The following is a 13435-nucleotide window of genomic DNA, read 5'->3' on the forward strand; positions in this document are numbered from 1 at the left end:
CCCCCACCAACACCCTGCCCCCACCCCCACCCCGGGCGGGCGCGCTCGGCTTCCAGGCTCTCGCCCTGTCTCCCGGCCGGGGAGGAGCCGCCCCGCCGCCTGGGCCGCCGCCGCCGCCGCCTCCCCAGCGCGGCCAACCCCGGGCTGGCCCAGCCCCCGCCCCGGGCCGGCCATAGGGCACGGAGGGTGGGGGGGGCGGGGGCCGGGCCGGGGCTGGGGGGGGCCGGGGGGCGCGGCTTTGTGGCGGCCGCGGACCGGCGAGGCCGGCTGCAGCCCCGTCGGCTCCGCGCTTTCTGCAGAAAAGGATTTTCTACGCACCCCCGCCCATCACTTGGATCTTGTCTGGGGAGGGATGGATTTTTTTTTTTTTTCTGGAACTACCCCTCCCACCCCCCCCACCCCCCAAGGTGAAGGATTTGGAGGCTGGGCTCCAATCGAGGCGGAGGCTGCGGGGCCTGCGGGGTGCCCCCCGCCCCGCACACGCCTCCTGGGAGCCCTGGAAGGCGTAGCCCCGGGGAGCCCCCTGCGCCCTCGGAGGAGGCAGCGGCGGTGAGTCTTCCCCCTTTCCCCCTGCCTGGCACCCCTTCCCCGGGCCAGGACAGGGGCCGCGGCAGGTGGGAGTCCAGGCCCCGGGGGTGTGGGGGTGCAGGGAGGCTGCCGGGGGCTGGGTGGGGACGGGAGCCGGGAGTGGCGGCGGGGACAGCGCGCGGCTCTCCCGGGACCCGGCGTAGACGCCTGTCTGGGCTGCGATCCGCCGCCACCCGAGGCGACGGGGCTGGGCTACCCCCCGACCCCCTCCCTCGCTCCCCAGAGGGGCGTGTTAGGCGATGAGGTGGGATGGGGGCGAGGCAGCCCCCCGCCTCCCTGGGGCTCGGGCTTGGAAATTGATGAGGCTGTTGGCGAGCCAGCCACCCCGCCCCCACCCCGGAAAGCCTGTTCGGGAAACTGACTCGCTGCGTGACCCCGAAATCAACGCCACGCCGAGAGCAGGCCGCCCGCTCGCCCGCCGCCTCCACGTGCGTCCCGGGCCGGGCTGGCGTGAGCAGCGGGGTCAGCGAGACCCCGCGGGGAGCCAGGCCTGGGGACGTCCGGAAAAGCTGGGAGCGCACCGTCCCCGGGGAGTTGCCACCTCTCCCAAATAAAGTTGGCTGTCCCCGCCTGCGTAGCAGCGGGCGGCCATAGCACGTTGACTTTAGCTTTTGCCCCATCAGGAGTTAAAATGCGGATTCCGACATGCGGATCGGGGTGTCAGGGCCCAAACGACACAAAGTTGCTCTGGCAAAAGTTAGGGGGAAAAAAAAAAAGAAAAATGCATTTTGATTTAGGAGGGGGGAGCGGTGTTTCCTTCCATTCCCCACCAACGGGAGCGTTGGAATGTGCCGCTCAGATCCTCTGAGGACACATCCATATTTATAACTTATTTTTAGGAGAAGTTGTGAAAAAGAGAGAGGGGTTAAAATGGGGTGGGGGTGGGGGTTGTATGTGGGAGAGGAGTGGAGGAGTGGCCCTTCCAGAGCCCCAGGCTAACTGAGCTATTAAAATGGAAATAATTTCCCCCAATCTCGTCAAGCAACAAATTTTACTTTAATGAGAGACAATTAAGGGCACAAATAACTAAACTTCAGCTGGAGATGAAGTGGGGGTGGGTTGGGTTGGAGCTGTCAGAGGCACCCCGGTTTGCACTTTGGGTTTGCACTTTGGGTTTGTGCTTTGCCAAGGGACTCTGGACAACAGGTACCTGTACCCCGGAAAGCAAATACGCCCCCCTCCCCTTGGCATTTCAGTGAGATGGGCCGTCATCTCAGCGTTGAAACTCGGGCACGATTCCTTTAATTATCCAGGATTCTCCAAAATCCGGCCCCAAAGGCAGCCTGCCCTCCAGCAGAGCGCCATGGAGTGAGACGCACTTCTTGGGAAAGGAGTCTTTGGAGGCTGTGGCCCCAGAATCGGGGTTTTGAGGGCGAGATGAGTTTATGTTTTATCCAACTGGCCCACAAAGTCCCGCTTTTGGGGTCATTCTAAACAGCGGGGGAGTCAGGCCCAGGGAGGGCAGAGAGCTAATGTCCCGGGCTGCCCACCCAAAACCAGTCTGAGGAAAAGGGGAGGTTTACTACTTTCTGTAAAAGTGAAAGGACAGTGGAAGGCTATTTGGGGGAATATTCTAATATGTGTGAGTGCGTGTTTGAGGGCTTCTCTTCCTGGGAGGCCAAAAAGAGACATGGGAAGGCGAAAGTACAATGAATTTTCAGTGGTTTGAAGAGATGGTTCTGTGAGCAGGATTTGAAGGCAATGAGCGGCACATGGGTAGTTAAGTTGAAGCGTTTGAAATCCCCCAAATAAAACCCCACTGAAATCACGAATTGTAATTACCTTAGATTTGTCTTGACATCTTGTCAAAGAAGCAACTCTCTGCTAGTTTTCACCTGGAATCACAATCTTGCTTTGCAGTTCTTTGCTGTCTGGCTGTAAGTCATTTTTAAAGAAAATCTGGGCAACGTGCTTGCAGAAAAGTATGTCTCGAAAGCAAAGGTGGTGGGAGTACAAATGCCCCTCCCAGGACTTTAAACTTCTAAGTTGTATTAATTTACACACACACACACACAGATACACCACACACACCAGCCCTCTGCTTGTAACCCACACCCCTAAGTTATTTGCAAACCTGGATTTAAATCAACGTGTTCACAGCAGGGCATAGAAAAGTGAGCTGTACCTGAAAAACTTGTGAACACAAAGTCCTTGATATAAGATTCAATGTTCAATAGACAAGGCACATGTATACGCAGATGACATTTGTACTCCCGGGGCCTTGGCAAAAACAGCTCTTTACTTCCAAAGTTCTTTCTCTTTGTTATGGGGCATGATGAAACAGCACAATTTTCAGCAGTCCACAATTCCAACATGGCTTATCGATAGGAAATTGTCATGGTGTGAACTGTCCTTTGTTGAATTGTCACCCCCCTCCTCGCCCCATAGAGAGCTGACTGTCAAATCATATTTGCTTTGCTAAATAAGGATATCTCACCAAATTAGCCGTTAAGGATACGTCTACAAATAGCCTGTTATACGTGAATTAACGAGGCCGGAACGCTGGTTTTTGTGCCAAGATACTGAGCTAGAATCGCAGCGATGAATCCAAATGTTAAAATTACTGAATTAAGTGCGGGAAATCAGACAGAATTTAGTTGCTAAATGTGAAACGATTTCTGCTTTCCTGCAAGCATTCGTAACAGCACAGCCGTTGCTTATACCCAGCCCTCTGAAGTGGTGCATGTAATTATGAATACATGTAGCAAACTTTTCCCCCCTCCAGTCTGGAAACAGGCAAAGCAGTATAGCAAAGAGATTATAAATCAGTTCTCTGCAGTGAGAAGTCGTCATTAATTCAGCAAAGAATCACAGCTCCTTTTCATATTCTTACCACCATCCTCCCTCCACCCCAACCAATAAGAAAAAAATTCAACGTGGAACTGCTGAATATACTGAATACGTTTTGGCTTTTCTCCTTTTGCCTCTCTGTGTGAAATTTCATTAAGCAGTTGCTATTTTTCCCCCAAAGAAGTATGGATTTAGGAGAGGAAAGAAAGCAACTTTGAATTTAGTCCTTAGGAATACACAAACTATAGCTAATCTCAGGGGAAAAAAGTTTCAATAGAAAAGAATGAGGTATAGCTGGGGGTAAAATATTTAGAGGCGGTGCTGCAGGGAAAACAATATGTCCTTAAAAATAAAATACGCATTTAGGAGTCAAACCAATGAAAGTTGGAAAAGTCCCTACAAAGAGAACATTCTCTTTGGTTCTTCCTTACCAGCCCCCAACTTTACATTAAGAACAGAAAGAAGATTCTTGCCGGATAAACTTATAGCTTTCTAAGAATAGATCCAGGAGCCCTCCTTTAATTTGGATTGCAGAGTAAATACCGCTATTTTAGGCATGAAGATACAGATTCGTCTTAGAAAAAGTAAGGCACACTAGATATTTCAAATCACTTGCCAGAAAATAAAGGACAAACAAAACATTGTTGATCAGTTAATTTAAACAGGAGTTTTTTTTCTTGCCCAGCATCCCAAACCCAGGGAAACATAAAGTCCTTTTTTTGCTTCTTATATTTGGAATGGGATGAAAATAAACCTGAACAAAAACACTGACACCCACAAACATGATTTGAACAAACCATCGGCTTTTCGGGCCCAGTAGCCAAGCAGACTTTTCAGGGAAAGCGCTGGATGTTGAAGAAAACGAATTTAGCAGGAATGGATGACCAGGGGCTGTTCACCATCCCTCAGCTCCCAGCCCTTCTCGTGGTCTCTTCCAAGCAGCCAGCGTTCCGATGCTGTTTTCCCAAACTACCCAGTTGTAGGGGACTTGTGTATATATTTACAAAGCTTGCAAAATAAGTTTCTGATTTTACGTCATCGTCCTTACGTAAAACATCCGAGTTTAAGGAACCACAAAACAAACTTCTCTGTGTCCCTGGGTGGCTGCACCTAAAGGAAAGACACCTAGGAAATGAAAACTCCTGGTGCTGGCTGGTGTCACAGGAAAGCCATTTTAAAAATGCATCGGGAAGACAGGAGGGCGGGGGCCAATTTAGGCTTCTCTCGAGGCTTTGGCCTCGGCAGGGACGGGAGTGAGTGGCTGGCTTGGGGCTGTGTAGTGTGGTGTGAACTTTTTCTCAGAGACGTGCAGAAAACCAGACTCTCTTGTTGGAATCAGGCAGGAGATCAGTGCCCAGGCCTGAAGGCACGTCTGCCAGCCGAGGCCCGGAAGTGGCCTTACAGCCTGTCCCTGGAGCCCAGGCAAGCCCCAGCCAGGGGCCTGGGGGTCTCTCCTCCCGGGACCCGGCCTGCAGCAGTTCTTGGCTAGAAAGTGGGTGTTTGGCTCGCAGGGGCTGTCTCCCCCAAAGACTCTCACCATGTAGGTCCTGGTGAGGGGAGAACCCCACGTTGCTGAGCGTAGCCCCTAAATGCTCAAAGGCACAGGTGTGGAGCAAATGCCACTTTCTCAGATGCAGAAGCAGGTCTGGGTTTGGCACCCTCCCTGCTCCCCAGGCATAGGGCTCCCTGCGATCCTTCAGTTTGGGGGGAGCAGAGGGGCCTCCCACCCGCCCGGGGCAGGTGGAGGAGGGGTGCAGCCTTGAGGGGAGTGGAGAAGGCTTTAGAGGGCGGCCAGAGGGAGAAACTGGGTGGGCATCTGGGGTAAAACAAACGTGGGGGCCTGGGGGCTCGGGACCCAGCAGTGGGTGCCAGGGAAGTCGTGCCTGGCCCGAGGGCAGCCAACCCCATGGGCCTCCCCTTTAGCCCCATAACAGGACTCCAGGTCACCAGAAGGCCTCATGGGTTCCTGATTGTATCTCAGGGCAGCATTAAAAGGTGCGAGCTGGGCACCCGAGGCCGCGCCGTATTTAGGCTCGGGTTGACCCAGAGAGTATTTTAGGTGCATCTTGAAAGACGAGATCTGGGTGGTGTTGGCGGCTGTCACGGGGGGGTGTATGGACGGCTCCCCGGCAGGCCTGGTTGAGGCCCGGCAGCTCGCATTCGCGTTCCTGCACGGTGGTGGCAGACTGGTGCAGATGCTCAGGGTCCCTGCCAGAGCCTCGGGGCCCCGTGACGGGGTGCCAGGGAGCCAAGGAGCCAGCGCACACCGGGGCCGGTTGATTCTGTGTCGGGGGAAGCTGTGCGCCCAGTTTTCCCCCTGATGGCGATAAGGCCCTTCCACTCACAGAACGCACAGACGCTGTTTCCAGCCTCCTGCGATGGGCCAGGGTGATATGCCAGCTTGCTGAGCGAGCAGCCTCCTTCTCGGGTGTCAGCAGCTGGGGAGGGGTTAACCCTTTGCAGGCCGGGAAGGCCGCGGGGGCGCCAGCCTGCGGAGACCTCCACGGCGGCGTGCGCCGGGCTGGACGCACCTGATCCCTTAATCCGCAGCCGCTAGAGGCCAGGCTGGGAGAAGGGAAAGGGGTGGCACCCAGGACCTTGGCCGTGACTTTTTCCTTTTCGGCCTATCAGTGATAAGCACCCAGCTCTCAGGCCCTCGATCTTCAGCTGGGCCCTGGAATCAGCCACACGCTTTCCAGATAGTTTCATCTGGGTTTCCAAGTTGCCTACCTGCCCCCCAGTCCACAGCAGGAGCTGTTTATGTTCGCAGTTCAATTAGCTGGTGAAAGACGGTTTGGAATAATCATTCAGGGTCCCGGGAAACATCGGGGGCCCTTGGGAGTCACCAGCTTTCAAGAATTGTCACGATTCTGCGAACCTGCCCTGGGCATCCAGATCCCTGGTTTTCTGGGGACACAGGAGGTCGCATCTGTATCGAGACACTTTTAGCCAATTAACAAGAGGACGGACAAGGTCCCTTTCTGGAGCCTGAGCAGAGCCGCCATCCCAATGAAAGCTTTCACTTGTTTAAAGTTTGCTCTTAACTTTGTACCTTTTTTCCTTTTTAGTTTTGGCTCTCGGAACTGCCCAGCTGGTTCGTTACCGCAGGGAAAATGAGGGACTTTTGGGGGCAGATGTGTTTCCATTCCGCTATCATAATGCCCCTAAAAATCCTTATTGCTCTTGCAGTATTCCTCGGGGTATCTCTGGGCCGGGAAGACCGCAGCTCTGAGTTCCTCGAGCAACTAAAAGAAGAGAGAAAGATGCTCTCCAAATGCACCCAGCTCAGTTCCTTCTGCCCCCCTCGCTGTGCTCAGAAATAAAAAGATGCCCTCCCACAGTTGGTGACGGCTAAGCTTGCTGCACTGCCCTCCAGGGATGGCCTGGGAACCAGGCCTTCTGTGGCTACCGCAGGCTGCATGTGCTCTGGGGTTGGTGGGGGGAGGTGGGGAAAGTGGAAAAGAAACAAGTGTTACCTGTTTGACGAGACAAATTTCACAATTTCACGTTCACATTCAGCCTGGTCCCTCCAGCAGAGCCTCCGGGATCTCCACCTTGGCAGGGGACCCTGGGCAGTCACGGCTCTCTGGTCAGCTCCCTGACATGGGCTACTTTTCTGCTCCCTGCCTCAGTTTCCCCACCTGCCAAGGAAGGGGCAACACCCCCTGCTGTGGCCTCAAAGGTTTCTTAGATGTATCTACAAATTATAATAAGATCAAGTGAGGTACGAGCTGTGAAGGTGCTTTGGAAATAGGGAGGTGAAAAAATTAACCCGGGAAGCTGTCTTTACTAATCTTTACTAACACACACACAGCAGGGCAGAGGGCATGAGTTCTGGAGCCGACCAGGCGTGCGTTCCAGTTCGAGCTCTGCTGCTCTCTTGCTGTGTCCCCCTGGGCAGGTGAATCAGCCTCTCTGGGCCTCCAGTTCCTCATCCGTGAAACCCACAGCTTGGAACAGGAGCTCCCCAAGTCTGACATGCTCATCTGCCTGATGATTTTAAGTGGGTCGTGGCTAAAGATGTCAATTACTGTAATAGGTATTTATTTGTACAGCTAATTTCTGGTTATGGCAAGCAGTTGGTTTTCCATGTAGTATAGAGATATAAGGTCTGAGGATCCTTTTACATCCATTTATTTAAGTGAAAACGCAGGTTGCTTGAAGGAAAAACATTAAACAAATAATAGTGCAGACAGCCTGAGGACAGGGCAGAAATCAGGATGGTGGTTTGCAAAGTTCTCGATATCTTGGTCAACTTCCTTGAGAATGTTTATGTTTCTTTTAGAGATTTTCTGCACCATGTAGTTAGGGGGGTGGGTAGGGTGGGGAAAGGAGAGGGAAGGAGAGGGGTGGATCGCCAATTCTAGTCCCTGGAGGACTCCACCCACCCTGGTAAAGTGGGGGGTGTCACATCTCCCTTTGGAGGGTGGGTATTGGTGGGGGGGGGGTCTCACCAGTGAGACCCCTCAGCCCCCCGCCCCCCACACCCACCCATATCTCTAATTTGTCTTCATTTCAGGATCGCGATGACCCAGAGCCCTCCTTCCTGGCTGGGGCACCTCTCTGAGCTTGTTTTCCTCTGTGTAGTGGTGAAACTAATAAACCCTCTGTCCGAGAGTGAGTGACAATCAAATGGCTTATGAGGCTCAACACGGGCAGCTATGATTGTGCACAAACAGGGCACCAGCTCTGAGGACAGTGGGCACCACAGCACCCTTGGCCAGAGGGACACAAGCCCCATCCTCCCCAGGCCACCCTGTGCTGGGACTGGGTGCCAACCCCCACCCCCACCCCCCCAGGGATGGTGGTTTTGCAGGGAAGCAGCGGGTGCTTGGTCCCAGCCAGGAGGGGCCGACTCCGGTTTCACTTTGTGCTGTGTCATGGGGTGGGGGTGGGGGTGGCACGGGCCCAGCTGGCCAGCGGGGGCGGGCACCGAGAGGCCGGGTGGTCAGCTGCCTGTCCAGCTGCCAGAGCACGCCGGGCCTGCTGCCCACCCCCTTGCCCCTGCCCTGCAGCCTGCCACAGGACACGGGTTGGGTCCACAGGGCACCGGTTAATTGCCCCTCTACTGCTCAGGAGGGAGATCCCCAAGGGGCATGAGTAAGATGGTTTCTTTAGCTGTTGGGGTTGCCAGAATCAAGTTCTTAAGCCACGTGGACTCGAAGTTTGGAGAACCGTGGCTATTGATTCTTGAAAAGATTCTCTGGCTGCACATCTGCTTCCTCACCTCCTTCCCTGGACAAATGTTTGTTGAGGGCCTCCTGCTTGCTGTGCCAGGTGCAGGGAGCAGGGCCCAGCCTCTGTCCGCAAGGGGCTCACAGTTAAGTTGGGGGAGACGGACCAAAGAACAAGCAAAGAAATCAAGAATTCCATGTTATGGTGGAACGTTGTACACTAAATGCCGGCTGTTAGGCTTTCTGGGCAGGGGTGTGTGTGCAGGGGTTGTGTGCAGGTGTGTGCACAGGGGTGTCTAAGTGTGTGCAGGGGTGAGTGTGCGGGGTGTATGTTCAGGGATGTGTGTGTGTGTGGACATGTGTGCAGGGATGTGAGTGTGTGCAGGGGTGTGAGTGTGCATGGGTGTGTGTGTGTGCACCTCAGTAATGTGTCAACTCCTGGGACACACAGGTCGGTCCCTGGGGCCCAATCTCCCGGGTTTCAATCTGGATTGACTGTGTGATGTCGGGCAAGTTGCTTCACCTCTCTGTGCTTCAATTTTCCATCTGTAGGCATCAGAATAACAGTACCTGCATCACAGGCTTGGGTGAGCATCAAGTAACCAACCTCCTAAGCACACTGCTGGGCACCGACGATGTGCTGTGTAAGAATCCTAACTGGGAACTGTTACTGTAGCATGAAACGTGACCGTCATGGTGGCCTGAGGATGTCAGTTAATACTGATGAGTCCTTCGGCACTTTCATGTCTCATCTCACCTGATGGCCGCCACCCAACCCTCAGGTGGGTGTTCCGATGGGGAAACGGAGGCCCAGGCAGGTGGAGAGCTGTGTGGGAAGCAGTTTGACCCCAGATCCAAGGCCGGCCTCCCAGGCGAGGACCCTGCCCCTGGTAGGACCCACTTGGCTGAATGCCCTGCTGTCACCATCTTGAAATTCCTAATAATTTTGGAACAAGAGGCCCCGCAAATTATGTAACCGGTCCTGCCCAGATCCGACTTACTCCAAAACTGTCACTCTTAACTCCTCTCACCCCTATACCAGGTCCGTCAGGTCCAGAGTCATTTGCCAGTTCATCAGCGGAGCGTGTAGGAGTGGGAACGAAATCCTGGGGAGAACTGTAAAGACCCTGTGAAAGGGGCGACTTGCCCAAATGTTGCCCCCTTTAGAAGGCATTAGGGGCAGTTCCCGCAGGCCAGGACTCATTCGCTGCTGTATCCCCGGAGCCCAGAAGGTACTAGGTGCTCCGTTAGTATTTGTGAAATGAAGCAGATGAATGGGAGGTTGCTGTAGCTCTTCTATTTAAATGACACCCTCCAGGGAAGCAGGTGGCGAGCAGTGAACGTCAGCCCTGGCTGTCCCCAGCGGGCGTCTCGACAGCCCCTCTAGGGCATGGAGACCCAGGTCTCGCTGCTCTCCTGGCCCCACCCAAGGGCGCTCTGCTGTCCGGCCCTTTTTAGCAGACTACTGTTTTAGCAGTTCAGGTGGGGAGCTCAGGGGCAGCACACGTGCTTGTAGGTGCTCAGGCCTGGACCGGGGAGTTCCAGTAAGAGGGGACTGTGCATGGGACAGCCGAGCACAGTCCCCACTAACAGGTTTTCGTTCTGGGCAGGTTCAAATCCCAGCCGGGGGCAGGGGGCACAGTTTCTTGGACTGTTAAATGAGTCGTTTTCATTAAAGGTCCTTTTTCCTCTGAAATTAGAGTTCATCAACACTCTCAAAGCCCCACATTATAAATATGACTAAGAAGCAAAAAATAATTTCAAAAGCCTTTAGGATATTTATAACAATAATAAACATTTATAGGGTTCTCGGCCAACTGTTTTCAAAGGCATCATCTCTGCTACTTCGGACAACAATCCTATGAAGTAGGAGATAGCATTCTCATTTTTGAAATGACATCATAACCACCAACATCTATTGAGTGCTGTGCGCATGCCAGGCACTCTGTGTGGATGAGGTCATCTCGGTTGCACAAGCAACGCATAAGGGTGGAACTGTTATTATCTCTTATTTGCTGGTGAGAAAATGGAGGCCTAAGAGATGAACTGACTTATCCAAGACCACACACCTGGGAGGCAATGAGCTGGGATTGCAGCCCGGGTCTCTCAGCCCAGGGGTTGGCAAACTTTTTCTGTAAAGGGCCAGATCAGATAATTAAGGCTTTGCCAGCCATACCGTCTCCGTCACAGCTGCTCAACTTGCCACCATAGCGGGAAAGCAGCCATAGTCAATATGGAAACTGATGAGCAGGGGCCGTGTTCTAATAAAACTTTATTTATACTAACAGGGAGTGGGCCAGATGTGGCCCACAGGCCATAGTTTGCCACTCCCTGTTCCAGACCCAAATGCTTGTGTTCCAGTCAGGACATCATGAACTCGGCCCTCGCAACCAATGTCCTTCCTTGAGGGACATCTGAAGCTCTTGGAAGTTACGACTGTTAAGACTTAGTGGTAGTGGAACACCACGGGGATTTCAGAAATTGTAATTTTAATAGCTGTCAACTAAGTAACTCTTAGGAAAGTATTGTGGTTGAGAAAGAACCCAGTAGGGCACTTCAGCTGTGGAAGGGGTTTCTCTGAAGACAGAGGGAGTCTGAGAATGAAAATATTTGGCATTTTTAAAAAATAGTAAAATTTTTTAAGATAGCTTTATTGAGATATAATTCACCTACCATACAATTTGCCCATTTAAAATGTAGAGTTCAGTGGTTTTTAATACATTCGCAGTGCTGGGCAACCATCATCACCATCAATTTTAGAACATTTTCGTCACCTCCAAAAGAAATCCTGTACACCTTAGCTATCACCCCCACCCCATTTCCCCCAACCCCTCCAACCCTAGGCAACCACGAATCTACTTTCTCTCTCTTTGGAGTTCCTTATTCTGGACATTTCATATCAATGGAATCACATAAAACATGGTCCCTTCCGACCGGCAGCTATCACCCAGCATAATGTTCTCATGGTTCACCCATGTTGTAGCTAGCATGTATCAGTACTGCCTTCCTTTTTATGGCCAAGTAACAACCACATTTTATTAATCCATTTGTCAGGTGATGGACATTTAAGAACTTTTTGAATAGTTAAGAACTTTGTGATGGACACTGAAGAAATATTAAAAATCACACTGCTAAGAACGTTCGTGTACAAGTCTTTATGCAGATGTAGGTTTTCACGTCTCTTGGGTATCATCTGGTAATTTTATGTTTAACATTTTAAGGAACTGCCAGAGGCACATCTTTTTATTTCCTTTTTCAACTCTGTATTATGGCAAACTTTCCAGCACACTTGAAAATAGAGAAAATGCTCTAGCGAGTACCCCAAACCCATCGTCCATGTTCGACAGTGTTCAGCCTTTGGTCAGTCTTGGCTCATCTGCCTCCCAACCTCCCCCCACCTTTCTTTTCCACCGAGTATTTCAAAGCCAACTCAAACACTGCCCTTTATGGTGTGTCCTTGGCTGACAGGTCAACAGTTGCTTTCGTTGTAAACCTTCAAAGTCTCCCGTACCCACATCCTTGGGTGGGTGGAATTTGGGGACAGTGGAGAAACTGGGGCCCACTCCAGAGTGGGTCAGTGCGGGCTCAGGCGGGACCAGCTACATACATTGCCAGAGCCAGGGCAAAAGGAAAAGCGTGGAGCCCTTGGCTCAAAAATTATCAGGAGGTTGGAGACAGTGACAGCAGAGGGTTGAACCAGGTGTGGGGACGCTGTGCCACCGCCCAGGTCGTGAGGCCAGCACGCCCCGAGGCTGGTGAGGCGCACTGATTCCTCATTGAGCAGGAACTGAAAAGCTTGGGTGACTGGGAGACATAGAAGCCCCCACCCCACCCCAATGCCTGGAAAGGTTCCAAAGAAAATTGGGTCTCCCATGGCATGTGGGACAGGGTTCAAGCCAATCTCAGTTGAATCTCCAAAAATAAGATGACCCCAGCTGACATGTGGGTTATAAGTCCTTAAAAAAATAACCGTTTGTCTTAAGCCTTCTTCCCTGAGAGACTGCAGTTGTTTTATTTGGCCGCACCACTTTGTCCCAGACTCTGAGTGTACTCTGATAGCACAGCAGATGACAGGGCTGCAGTCTTAGGAACAGGAGCCTGCTCGGTTAGCAAACCAGCCAGGACCAGGGATGCCCAATAAAGGCAGGTGGAAGACACTGGTAACCAGTCATGGCACCGAATCCCTCCCAGCTCAGACGGACGCCCACTAGCCTCAAAGCAGAGCTTCCCCCAACCACGTAGCCTTATTTCTTGCTCCCAGTTGGACTGTCCACCCAGAATTCATAACCTTTACGCAGACACCCAGAGGTTCAGAACCCCGCTGTGTGTTGGGACAACCCCGCGGGTGCCCTTACAGCCTTACGCTAACAGCCTGGCTGGGAAGGGGCATACAGCCTGGAGGGGGTGGAGGGGTGGGAGGAGGAGGGGGACACCCTGAGGAGAGAACAGATAAGGTGACAGGACCTTGCAGCTCATCCCGTTCTCTGCCCTGCCGTTCATTCATTTGTTCATTCATTCATTCTGCTCTGGGAGTACCTGCTGTCCACAAGGCTCTGTGTGATGGGCAGAAGTAACCTGGTGACCACCCCACAGAGGGGGTCCTGTCCTCATGGGGCGGGCAGCAAGAGAGGCCCACACCACACCTGGAAAAAACACATTTTCAATTCTGTTAAAATCAAGCAGTGACAACTGGAAAAGAGAACTATTAACTACAGGTCTGATACATCCTGCTGGCAGCTTTGGGCTTTGTAGACAGCCAGAGTGAGATCCTAAAGCAAAGTCTCGCTGCCTATTGAGGTCATTCCAGCAGAAGCAAGGTCAGGAGGAGGCCCAGGAGGAGGTGGGGGCTCTGGGTGGTTTGGTTTTTTTTTTTTTTTTTGGCC

General features: G+C 52.7%; 1 long non-coding RNA gene across 1 annotated transcript; it reads left to right on the top strand.

The window, feature by feature from the left end:
* Positions 1 to 370: 370 nt before the first annotated feature.
* Positions 371 to 6723, top strand: LOC119518111. The gene is made up of 2 exons (XR_005213670.1): positions 371 to 549; positions 6568 to 6723. It is a non-coding gene; the product is annotated as an uncharacterized LOC119518111 (long non-coding RNA).
* The last annotated feature ends 6712 nt before the right edge of the window (positions 6724 to 13435 follow it).

Source organism: Choloepus didactylus, chromosome 21, assembly GCF_015220235.1.
Source record: "Choloepus didactylus isolate mChoDid1 chromosome 21, mChoDid1.pri, whole genome shotgun sequence".
Lineage (NCBI taxonomy): Eukaryota > Metazoa > Chordata > Mammalia > Pilosa > Megalonychidae > Choloepus > Choloepus didactylus.